We start from the raw sequence: 13,260 nt of genomic DNA, 5'->3' as shown, positions 1-13,260 counted from the left end.
GCAGAGCTGCTCCATCCCTCTGGGGGTCTCAGCAGAGTGGGACAGGATCCCCCTCACTCAGTCTTCTAATCCTCACCTCCTGAACCCACTCACTCATCTGACTGCAGCACTGTTCCACTATTTTAAAAACCAATAAATGTTTATTCTGCTGTATTTTGTTTGATCTGGTTTGCAACAAATAAACCAGTTAAGTTTTATGATATGCCCTTTGAGATGTTATTTTTCTTTGGAATCTAAATTTAAACTAAATCAGTCTCTGGTCCCACCAAGGACAAATATTTTAGAAGTGCTGCCAGCCATGCCTTTTAGCCTGCTGTCTCCCCTTTATAATTATTGATGTTGGCATTGAACCAAGAACCCTTTTCTTGGTGTATCAATAGAGCTGTGTTTAATTTGACATTTTACTTGCAGAATAAAAAACTAGTCTCAGTCCCAGCATCATTTTCAAGCAGCAGAATCCATCATTTCTGTGTTTCAACAGCATTTTATTTCCCTGATATCATTTAGGAAATCATTCAAGAATTCTCCACTAAATGATATCCAGGAGGCAGGAGGTTATTTGCAGTAGACCACATCACAGTGTCAGGTGCATGAAGGAAATCTCCTGGCACATCCTTATCACTGATGAGCAGCTCCCTGAGTGCCCAGGAAACTTCACCCTGCTGTCTTCCCTGGGGCTTGCTCCACACCAGGCTGCTCCCACATGCTGTGAATTACTGAACCCCGACAGAATTAGGCTTGCAGTCTTGTTCTTACCTGAATGCACACCTTGAAGTGTGAATGGGATGGGGTAAATGTCTGCTTTTGTCTCATGGCTGGTGATGCAGTCTTTCTGCCACAGCCTCCTTCAGGACATGAATTATTCACTAGAAATAAGAAGACTGGCACTCAATAAAAACCTGTCAGGTTTCCAGGTCCCATTCAGATGCTAACATTAACTTTCATCTTTCAAATAATACATATTCAAATTCATTTGCTAAGCTATTATTTAGCAAAGGAGCTACAGGTCTCATGAAAGTTAATTTATGAAATCACTTGAGTGAAACCCCACACCTGCCTTTATCTTTCACCTCTGCAGAACATTAGCAGCCTGTATCATGTATCATTTTGCAAAAGTTTTTCATTAGAGTCAGCATCAAAGGTGACTAAAGTGAAGCACAGCAGCTGGTTTAAGAAAAGCAAGTCTTGCTTAACTTAATTGCAAAGGCCCTTGAAACTGGGCTTTGCCATCCCAACACTAATTCCCAAGTCATGGGGTGTTCTGCATGATAGAACCCTGCTTTAAAGGCATTGCAATGCTTCATCATATCAAATATTGAAGAAACATGATCAGCTTGTGCTGCAGCATGGCACTGCCACTGAACCAGCCAATTCCTCTGTCACCTGCCTGTGTTAAAATCAGGAGGCTGGGAATGTGGGAAGTGCTGCCTTAAAATAATAGCCACAACTTTCCTGAAGTTCACATGATTGTGTTCAGTCAGGTGTAAGGAAACATAAGCAGGCTCCTGTGACCATAGAGACCTGCATTCTCTCATTATTCCTGCACACAGAGTGAAAAGTCAGAAATGTCCTCAAGAAAAAAAAGCACAAAATACAGCAGAAAATGTGCTCTGGTTTTCCTCAGTGCAGCTTTCATATTTCCATTAAGGGGGTAGACAAGCAAGTACTGGCAGTTTGCAAGTATTTGTAACTTCCCTTCTGTTCCTAAATTTCCTGAGGGAAATTTGTCATTTTTCCCCTTTTAAGATTTTTACCTCCAGCTTTGGCAAGCTTCAAGTATAGAAATGGGGTTTTTCCCCTTCATTCAAGAGAATTGTACATATATATGGGCTTTCATGCTTCTCCTTGGGTGGTGGACAGTTACTACAAACACAAACACAGACAAGCACAGAGCACAAATTCAATGCTCTGGTTTAGTTGTCAAGGTCAGAAGTTGGCCTTGATATCTTGGAGGTCTTTTCCAAGCTTAATGATTCCATGATCCTGCAGTTCTGTGGAGGGGACCTTAAGGGCAGTTCTTTAAAGAAGTCAAAATGCTGAGCCAAACCAACAACAACCAAATTATGACCAAAAACCCCACCACTAACCCAAAACTCAAGAAAGTCTCACTCAGGAAAGTCTCCCTGTAGGGTCACTGGAAGTTTGATACTGTACTTGTCCATGATTAGATCAAACATTTCATGATAATAAATATATTAGACACAAGGTAATCCATAACTGACTTGACTGATTTCTTAAGATACACATTTTATCTGAAATTTTCTCAGAAATTTCTTCAGATACACCTTTTATTCCAGAAGTCTTTCCTCTCAAGTGCACAAAGGAAGCAGAATGAGACTAAATCCCAGATGAAGATCTGCCTTCCTCCCCCTAAAGTGAAGAACACTGGTAGAACTTGCAGCAGAGACAGCATTGCTTTGTCACAGTGCAGCCCAGATGGAATTGGGAAGAGAGGAGATGGCTACAAAGAGGTTGCACAATAGAGAACTGCTAAAACAAGCTTTTAATATTTTGGAAAAGCAGTAGGCAATCTGCCTGCAAACTACTTATCCATAAAAAGATACGATTTTCAGTGAATCTACTTGAAGTGATTTTTGTTCAATATTCTCTCCCAGGAGAAGAATTCACCCCGCCTCAACTCCACCCCCCAAACCTTAATTTTCTGAAACATACAGGAAGATTAGTGCATAAAGGAGAGACCATCTGTTTCCTTTCATCACTATTCTAAAGATGGTTTCCTCTGTGCAGAAGATTGCAGCCCTTAAGATCTTGAGACTGTGAGAGTTTTGTTATTTAAATGCAAGCAAGGCAGGAATCTAACAGGTCATTATTTCCTTTTAAATTGAGGGAGGGAAGTTGCATCATCAGTCATTATCTCACATTATTTCAACCTTATCTCTTTTCAAGCAACCTCAGGCACAGGGTCAGCAGTGTTCAGTTTCAACCAGGATTTTGTTTTGTTTTCCTCCTGGAATACCTGGGTGACTGCAGGTAATGAGACACATTTTTAATAGACACAGGGGAAACTCTGGGAAAATGCTTTTGGAAAAAAATGTGTGTCTGGCACATACTATTAACACTATTTTATATGGTTGTAGATGATGAGCTCTTCCCTTTTCATGGGATTGGCACTGTTAGAAGAGATAAATAACACAAATTCAGGAGCAAGTCTGCTTCTTGAGACTTGATGTTCCCAACTCTCACATCACTTAATTCCATCTAGAGGAAACAATGGGATTTTGCCTCCTTGGATTGTTCCATTTTTATGGCCAATGTGTCTTCTAGAGAAGGAAAGGCTTTTAACCATGGGCAAGCAGAAGCTGGAGCTGTCTCTCTCCTAGACTGATTTCTGAGGGTTTGAAGGTGCTCAATGTCTAAATTTTAGGATTGATCAATGGACTGTGTATTCAAGGTCCATTGAGATGTGTGATGTCACTATCTGGAATTCACTGCTTCAGCCCAGAAAATAATGTTTCCCTTCTTATCCACAGCTATCCTAGAACCACCAAAACCATTCTACACATTGAAACATTGCAAATTTGAGAAGCTGCACCTGAGGCCTACATGTGATCCGTTTTTATCTTCAAAATCCACCCAAATCAGGAGACTTGGAGGAAGAGGGAACAATGTGAGTCCACATGGGACAAAAAGGTTTCACTTACAGTGACCTGATTCCAGGCTGAAGTCTCAGAGGAAACTAAGCAGAACCATCTTACATTCCAGCTATTGCTACTGGGTGCCCATTGTACAAAGTGAATTTGGCAACTATTTATAATTTTAAAAACCTCAAAAATAACCCAGAATATCAGAGAGCTATCAGCTCAGCTGTATGCTTAGCCTGATTGCAGGTTCCTTTCTCTACCCTGAGCTGGACACTCTGATGAGAACTTCTATGATTGCACCTCTCCCATGTGTTTTACACCTATTTCACAGAATAAAAATGCTACAGGTCAGGCATTCTAAATTTCCTGTAATTATCTGACTATCATGCCTCTTCCTAATAATTTTTATTTTTTATCCATGGAGATTTTCCTTTCAGTGTTATCCCTGGACTCTCACAGAGCAGAGGACAATGTCCCTCACCCTCTTCTTTCTGTCTTTCTCATTGTATCCCCACAGTTTGCACCCTTACCCGTTTATCTCCTCTACCAATTGGGGTCTGTATTCCCTCCTTCCACTTTCAGATTAGTAATATTCTGAGTATTTACCTCCCAGGATTATACAGTACCTTCCTTGCTGCCCTCTTGGTGGGAATTTCACCCTCAGAGAGGAAACCAAATAAAAAAAGCAGGCATGTTGCCTTTGCCAAGAGCCACTTCTGCAGAGACCATTTGGAGAGCCCTGCTGTCCCACAGAACTTAAATTGGGACCTTTCAGCAGCTCGTGATTTTACTTGAAAGAGAAGAAAATAAAAACAAAACCCAGAGCTGTTGAGAGAAGTTTCCCAAGTGAAACTCAAGTCTCAGAAGGCAAGGAAAGGAGGTTCTTTTTTAAAACATAAACTGCTATAAACTATAGCACTATAAACTGCTGCCCTGGAATTGGGATAAATTTAGTGTGGATTCATCACTGAGAAGTGACTTCTGCTGGTATGTGAGCTATCTGTGAGCTTCTGGAGCTGTTACAGAGGGGTGAACAGGCTGGCAAATCTCACTGGATACATGCTCTTGCATGGGAAAATCCAATTTAATCCCTGGAATTTCAGCTTTCCCTGTTCTGTTCTTAGCCAGGCAGCTGCTTTTAGGAAAATCTTTTATCTTCAAGCAAGACAAGGAGCAAACAGTATGGACTGCATGTGACTAGAAGCAGAATTTCTACTGCAAACACCATCTGCTTTGAGCTGAGTTCAAACACCTGATTTCTGCTAAAAAGTGTTTTGGGGGCAAAGGACAATGGACAAGACAGAAAGGAATCAGAAACTAGAGGGCTAATTGGAGATCTAATAATAACTTTTTTCTTTTTTGTGTGTGTGTCACAAAATCTTCTAGAAGTTATTTCACGGTGTTGGAGTTTGAAGACCCCAGCCAGGACAAAACACATCTCCTTTGGGAGATCAGCTCTGAGCCAAGAACTTTACATTTGCAGTATTTGTTTTCCATCTTTCAGTGCTCTGCTGGCTGTCAAAGCAATGCACATTTCATGGAGCAGAGAAAGGGGAAAGAGCCACTGAGGTCACTGATCCTGGAGCTGATGTGAGGGCAGAATTTGGGGTTGTCAGGTCAAGTTTTCTTCATGTGGTGAGCAGTTCAATCTCTTTGACCTGGAATCTTCTCCTACTCACCTGATGTGAACCGGTGAGAGCACTTAGACTTCCCTAAGTGTGACAAATGAAGAAAAAAGTCCTTACTTTTGATTAAGTGCAAGTTTGTGGTCCTCCACATTCATCTTGCATTTGTATTTCATCAGATAAGTGTTAGGGTGGAGAACAGTCTAAATTTAAATCCTGCGTGGGAAGAAAAAAAAATAGAAGAAAAAGAATTTTTGGGCCACCTTAAGCACCAGAAATTAGTAGGGAACCACGATCATTCAATCTAAGTTTCACAGCCAGAGATGGAAAGATTAATTTCCTAAACTTCTGAGCAAATAAAGAACAATCCACAGAGACAGAGAAACTTCATGGGATACAATAATCTGGCAAAATACTCAATCAGATTTAAAAAAAAAAAAAAAAAGAAAAAACCCCTTTTTCTTATATTTTAAGAAGAAAGGGTAAGTAGTTACAACCAAGAGAAAAAACAACCAAAACATATTTTGAAGGACATTAAGAAGGGTGAGGGCAGAACATCTTATGAAATTTACCAAAGCTCAAGTTCTTAGGTTTTTGGGAAAGCTGGAGTTTTAGAAGATGGGAGAGCCTGTGTAAAAAAATGTTCACTATCAGCTCTGCCCTGGTGCCAGCCTGTTTTAGCCTTAAACCACCCAAGGGAATGAGATGCAATCATACCATTTTAATTTAATTTATGTATAGCAAAGGCATTTCTGTGCCTCATTTTGTGACCAAGATAACTCTTCTGACTTGTTACAGCTCCAACTAACACAAGGTCCAAACTGGATCAGTGCTGCTGAAAGAAAATTGTATTGTTTCCCTGAGTTATGTTCTGTGGTATCTGAGATATCAAAACAGAATTTCAAGTGCTGATAGAAACCTGAACCTCCATTAAGCTTTTCTGGCAACAGAGAAGCAAACACAAGTTGTGTAGCATCAGGCTGAAGCACAGCAGAGCTGTTACCTCAGTAGGGCTGGTGGTTTTTAAATCCTATTCATTATTCTTAACTCTCTCACAAGTATCAGCTGCTCCATGCTTTTCTTCCTGGTATGATTGAATTGACAAACACACTTTGAGATATGGGCTCTGATTTTGGGTATATCTGGAAAGGAATGATGTCATTCCCAGAATGGGGATCAGAAATATAAAACTATTCTTCTCACAGATTATTCTTCATATTTCCACATCACTCTTCCAGCACAGGGCTGTGCTTAGTGCAGGACCTGTTTTTCCACAGCTTCCAGTGGGTTCCTGGAGGTTTTTTAGGAGTACAAGGACAGAGAAAAGCTGATGGGGATCCTGGGTGGGAGCACAGAAAGCTGACCACACACATCAGACCAGATCATCCTCCACAGCAGGATAGAGCCACACTTCATTTATTCTCAGCTTCTGTCTTGATCACCAATGTGGTTTTCTTAGCCTATAACTCCCTAATGTCTAATGGATTTTGAGTAAAGATGGAGCTAGTGGAAAAAATCAGAACAATGTTCTGCTGGATAACATGGTTTAGGTGACTGGAAACATCTCATCCAGAGCAGTAAAGCTTTGGTTCACCTTCTTATCTTACTACACTTACTACAAATAATATTATTCAGGGGTAACCATAACTTCCTACATATTCTATTCATGGTACTCTGTGTCATTTCAGCTAGGATAAAAATTGCTGACTTATAAAACACTTGAGCTTTTGAAATTTTCAACTATTTTCATTAAGTACTTTTACTTCTAAATTTTGGACAAATTGTAAAGGGGGAAAAATAGAAAAAAGAGAAATAGGAAAAATATAAATTCTTCCTTCTCAATTTATTTGAGTGTTCTAACAAGTGACCATCTATAACCTACTCTTATGCATTGACCTACATCAGGAGAACTCCAAAAGACTTTCTGAAAACAGTTTAAGTCCCACACACTGTGGTGTGCCTCACAATCACAGATTTATGTTGGAACAGAGCTGAGGTCTTTATTTCTAGACTCTTTTAAAAAGTGGTTACACTGCTAATGTGGCCCTTGAGTGAAGCTGATTTATTGACATTTCTTTCAGAAATGTCACAAAAAGTGCTCTCAGTGCCACGGCTACCTGGGACAGAAGATGGATGGAAATTTCCTGTGCATCCTGCAGCTTTTTCACTTGGGATATTACCATCAGAATCCCTTTCAGAGATATTGCCATCACTTTAATCAGACCTTTTACTGAAAGGAAAGGGCTTATGAAATCAATTCACCCCATGAAAGAAAGATAGCACTGTGCTGGCATCAGCCTGTTAGAATTCACTGGGATCGGTGGCCATGGAATCAATTGGCCATGGAATCCCAGCCAGTGCAAATTTTCCCTCTTTCCTTTCTCCTGCCTGCTGTTGTTCTGTTCCAGCACAAAGCAGACAGGACAACAGTGAAGAAACAGCAATGGGGGGTGATTTTCACTTCACCCCATCCTCACATCTTGGCAGGTTCCAGCTGGTCACCAAGGGGTGTTTCCACTGGCTGGGCTTGAGTATTCTCTTTGGGAGGTTCATTACACTGAATTTTTGGAACTTCAGGGTTTGCTTTTCTTCCAAAGTCATTCCCTATTACTTTCTTCCCTGCTGTACAACCTTCTTTCCCCAAGTTATACCTTCCTTATAAGGCTGTTTGCAGCCTATTCCTTTAGGAGTTTAGTACATTATTTTGCCAAGATGGATCTTTGGGGCTCATCCTACCCAGAGAAAGAGGGGTTGTGTAGCATGGAAACAACTTCCATTTAATCAAAGCACTTCCTCAAATGGACTCCCTGTGTCCAAGGGGAGAACAAAATAATATTCTTACCTCATTTTCACATGATTCACCTGCTTATCAGCAATCCCATCTTCTTGGCCTCAAGCCATGGCAAAATAATTGATTTTTATTCCATATCCCATCCATTCTCTTACATGTGTGTCTGCTTTTCCTTGGATTTTCTCTCTCCAGAGGATGACTTTCCCTCCTGCCTATCCTCAAACTATGGGCGCCATTAAAAAAAATTAACACTTTTTCACCACACAACCACATGTAAAGATGCTTCTAGGCCTGAGTTTCATTTTCTTGGAGGGTGGGTCAGTAGATATTTAGCTAGAATTTATTCTTAGAACCTTTATCATGAATAAAGTAAGTTGCAAGGAGAAATTTTTATTCTGATTCATATTGGTTCAAATACAGAGAATGGCAAAACTCACCATGAAGTTCTTAAGTGTTCATCTCAGGGGAAAGGAAGTTTTACCAGCAATTCATATGGACAGAGCCAGGCAAGTCAGAGTTTTAGCTGTCACATTTACTCAGCAGCACTAGTCTGGATGGCCAGTTTTAAAAACTACCATTAACTATTGCCTGTCCCTTTTTTTATCCCATCAGCTCTTGCTCATATTCCTCAGAGAAAATCTGCTTGATAATCAAAGGTAAGTGATAAAAGCTGTTTTTCTACACTGCATTCTGGTGGATCAAAGCACTTTAAATAGATCTAATAAAAAAATATATATATTAGAGTTTTTCTTCCAGAATCTTAAATCTTGCCTAGCAAAACTCCAATTTAAGCAAAGCTGGGACAGCCATGAACTCTTGGACTCATTCTCTTCATAGTTATTTGTACTTTGAAGGTTTTCAGTATGGGCTTTGTGGCAATTTCCAAATGAGGCTGAGCAGGGAGCGCCAGTTTGGCAAAACAGGGTGGAAAAAGCTACTGAGAAAAACATGCCCCTCACTCTTAAAGGTCTTTACTCTTCCCTCTGTGTGTGCCTAACAAATACATGCTGGGAGCAGCCTGGTTTTTTGTCACACTAATGAGGCACAAAAAGAATGGAAAAATCAAGGAAAGCCAAAGCAACCCAGAAATTCCCCTGGGTGTGGTGCTGAGCCTGGGAATTCTCCACCTGCATAGCCAGGCAGTGCCAGTGGGGCCCAGAGATGCATGACAGAGGATGGAGAATGGCATTGGAATAGCTCTGAAAGGAGAATTTTGTTCTCTACTGTAAGAGCAAAATGTATCTGAGCAAAGGTAGCAATTTCTGTGACCAGATAGGAAAGGGTTTGCTGTTACACCCTCTGTGCCTGTCAGCCTGAGCTGTGCAGGCTCAGTGAGACAAAGAGTTGAAAGAAACTTGCCCAGAGGTGTTTCTGTGGCTGCCCCATCCCTGGAAATGTCCAAGGCCAGGTTAGACACTGAGCAGCCCAGTGGAAAGTGTCCCCCATGGCAGGGGGTAGAACTGGATGGGCTTTGAGGACCCTTCCTACCAAAGCCATCCCATGATTCTGTGAAGCCCATGGAATACCAGGGTATGGAATTCTAGCAATCAGGTGGCTTTGTGTGAATTCTGCACTGACAGATGGGATTGTTTTTCCCCTCAGTCTTGTTTGTGACTCTGCTGAGGAGCTTACAAGCCAATCCAAATCCTCCACAGAGGTCTGTAACCCCCACACAGCTGAGGGATGATAGCTGTGCTCCATTTGTAAAATAAATAATAGTCCTTAGCCAACACACAAACTGCACTGGGGCTGCTGCCACCCTTGCAGCACCCAAAGGCTGCTCCACTCATTCCTCACTCTCTGACACTTCTGCCTCCTGGAATCCCTGTTCAGATGTCCTGTGGCAGAGAAAGGAGCACTCTGCTGTGCTTCCCAAGCAAGAAGGGAAGCAATCACTCACACCTCATTAGCTGCTGGAGCACACATCTGTTCCCAGCTTCCACCCATGGGCAGGAATGGGGCAGAACCAAAGATGAAAATTAATTCTTGCCTTCCACACCATCTTCTTCCCAAAAGCTGCTTTGAGCTTTGCTCGTTAAGGACAGAGACTAAGGGCCCTTGACTCAGCCAGCACTCAGCATGGTTCAGTGGGGTCACAGAATAACAGAATGATTTGGGTTGGAAGGGACCTCAAAGATCATCTCATTCCAGCCCCTGGCCTGAGCAGGGACACCTTACAGGTTGCTCAAGAAACTTATTCCTTCCTTTCTGTGGTTGATAGAGAGGGGAGTAAGGGGACAGTCTCCCTAGATGACCCCTCAGCAGCACCACCAGTCCTGGCACTGCCAAAAAGACCAGATTTTGGCCAGTGCAAAAAAGCTCCCACGCAGCCAAAATTCCCCCAACACATCAACTTAGCCTGGCTCCAAACACCAGGTTCAGCTCTGGCCTGAAAGGCACTTTTAAACCCAGAAGCACACAAGCACAGGGCTCCTCTGCCCTGGCTTTGTGTTTTGGCAGGCTCAGAAGGGTGAAAGACTTTCCTCCACCTGAAATTGAAGCAGGATGCTCACTGCAGCACTGCACCTGTTAATCTCTGCAGCTAGGAAGATCACCCTGGCCCTGCCTAGCATCAATTCAGTATTTTCTTCCTTTGCCTTCTGCAAATTGCAGAAGTGGGGAGCCCCTTGGAGGCAGAAAAGAGGGGCTGTGGTGGCAGCTGCTGCTGCCCAGGAGGGGAGGAAAAGGGAGCAGTGAGTGGAAAGGCACTGTCACAACCAGAGTGGCTTTGCTGCAAGTAAAAGCTCTCCAGCTGGGGCTGCGTGGGAGGGAGCAGAGATTCTGCCAGCAAGCAGAAAGGAGGATTTGTTGTGATGTTGTTGTTTGGTTTTTTTTTTATAACATGAGCTAATTTAATTTCTCCCGTGGCCCCTTCCTCATATAGAGCTGTGCAAGGTAAGAGTTCACAGCTCTTGAGACAGGCTGGGCTGGCAGGGCTCAAGCATTTTAAACTGACAGCAAATAATCCAACCCAAAGTATCCCCTCTCTATCACCAACAAAACATTTTTGGTCATTATCAGATTTCTCATCTTATGACAGCTCTGGTGTCCTATCCTTGGGTCCCTGCATGAGAGACAGCAAAATGATCCTCTAAAAATTATCAAAATCCAACATGATTTCAAGACTATGTTTATGGGGGAAAGAATAATAAAAATACCCCTAAAAGGTGAACTCTTCTTTCCCACCCTCAGTTTGTCTGCAGCTCTCAGAGCACATCATTAATATTTTCTGCCTGCATCTGCCGTACCCAGGCAAAACCTGCTCCCAGCCCTGCCCCAGCCTCACATCCCCCAGTGCAGGTGATGTGCTGAGAGGCACTGTTTTGCCCTGGTAATCTTGTTTACACACGTTTCCGCCGCATTTTATTTTCTGCGTGCCTGTGCTGTAATCTCATTTGAATGGTAAAAACAAAACAGAGCGAGAAGAAAAAACAGAAAAGGCTGCTCGTCTCACGCAGGCAGGAGTGTGCTTTCCCACCGAGCCACGTGCGGAGCGGCGCTCCGTGCCCGGCGGGTCCCGAGCGGGGATTTGCGGCGCTCCATTCACATCCGTGTGTTTTCCGGGCAGGGGATTCCACGTGCGCCCTGTGGAGCGCCCCGTGTGCCTGCAGCTGCCCTCCTCCGGTCCCATCTGTTGGAGATTGAGGCTGGTTCTGCTCATCCAGCCTCCTGAAAAGCCGGCAGTAATAATGAATGGGCTCGGCGGTGCTGGCAGCAGGGTCAGGCTGATGGCAGGCACTGCTCTGCGAGGCTCCTCTGCTGCACACCAGGGATGCGGGAATGGATGCTGGGATTAGGGATCCTGCCCTAGACAGCTCTTTGCACCGCCTTCACCTCCGTGGATTTCAGTCCATCACTCGTCTTATCGTTAGGAGGCTTCTCTCGTGTTTCCTGACCACCTTAGACCATTTTTCCTGTAACTACAGTTCAAGCACAGAGCTAAATGCTGGTTGAGGACAGCCAGCTTCTAAGCAAAATCCCCTTTCAGGCTGAAGATATTTTCATCTAAAATTAATCTTTTATTGCAAATTAAAAGCTGATAAACAGAACCAAAATGATTTGTTTAGCCTAGTCTGAAACTCAAGCTTATTAAACCATGAACTTGCTTCCTAGGCTCTAATAATGACAGGGAGAAGCTGGAAAGAAATTAATGAACATGCTTTTGGCAAAACAGCAGCAGCAGCTCACCTAAATTAAAGATGTCCTATTAATAGAAACCCTAATTATAAGCCAGCCCCAGCTGTTTGTTTACAGGAACATATCTTGTTTCTGACTGGAGATGTCTGGATGTGTCATTTTGGGGTACATGAGCAAATGTACCAAATGTACTCCACTCAGCTCAGCGATGGAGGTGTAGGTAAGTCACACAAGTCACCTGTCCCCATCACCACTGTCACCACTCACAATCCTCAGGCTTCTCCCTGGAGGTCCTACTGCCTGCTCCCTGTGGTAAATACCCCACAGCTTGAGTTGGTTCAGCTTTCATTCTATTTAAATGGAACATTTTGCAATTTGTACGATTTAAAATCCACAACAGCCACTTGGCATACAGCATTAAAGAGACAAGGACAAGAAATGTCCTTCTCTCTTTGCTCTGCTTTGTAAACAGCTGTATTTGATGGAGTCTTACTTGCAGCAAGGACATGTTCCCAACACTCTGAAAGTGATAGAAGTGACTTCACTGAACCTTTGAGACCCAAAGGAATATTACAACAGTAAAAAGCCAGCATTGTACAATTGCCTCGAGTTTCTCCTGGCAGTGAATGCCTTTTCCAAAGAAAAAGCCAAAAAAAGCTGAATCTCCCCAAAGCAGGAGAGACATTGAATGGTTTCATGTCCTTGCTCTGAGGGACTTTAATGTCCATGAATGCTCAGAGCACTCAGAATTTTGATAAGTTCACTCAAAGATCAAAGGCTCTTTCCAGAGACTCAGAAATCTCCTCATTAAAGCTCAGTCCTGCATCCATTTGTGCATCTGTTCATGTCAGTCAGGACTGTGCCTCAGCACAGACCTGAGCACCTCACTGGATCCATCCTGCAAAAGAAAATCAAGGGAGCTGGAAGGAATGGGAAGATCCATGTGACAAGGATGAAGTTCCCCAGTTAAAGGCTCAAGGCTTACATCAGCCCACAGATCTCCCAGGTCATGGTACTCTTTTCCTCTGTAGAGAGGGTTTAAAAAAAAAACCAAACAACGAAAATCCTTTAAAAAGTTTGTGATTCACAGAAACAAGTTTCATTT

This window comes from Oenanthe melanoleuca, chromosome 1A, assembly GCF_029582105.1.
Source record: "Oenanthe melanoleuca isolate GR-GAL-2019-014 chromosome 1A, OMel1.0, whole genome shotgun sequence".
NCBI classification, from domain to species: Eukaryota; Metazoa; Chordata; class Aves; order Passeriformes; family Muscicapidae; genus Oenanthe; species Oenanthe melanoleuca.
Note: the sequence above shows the minus strand (reverse complement) of the source record.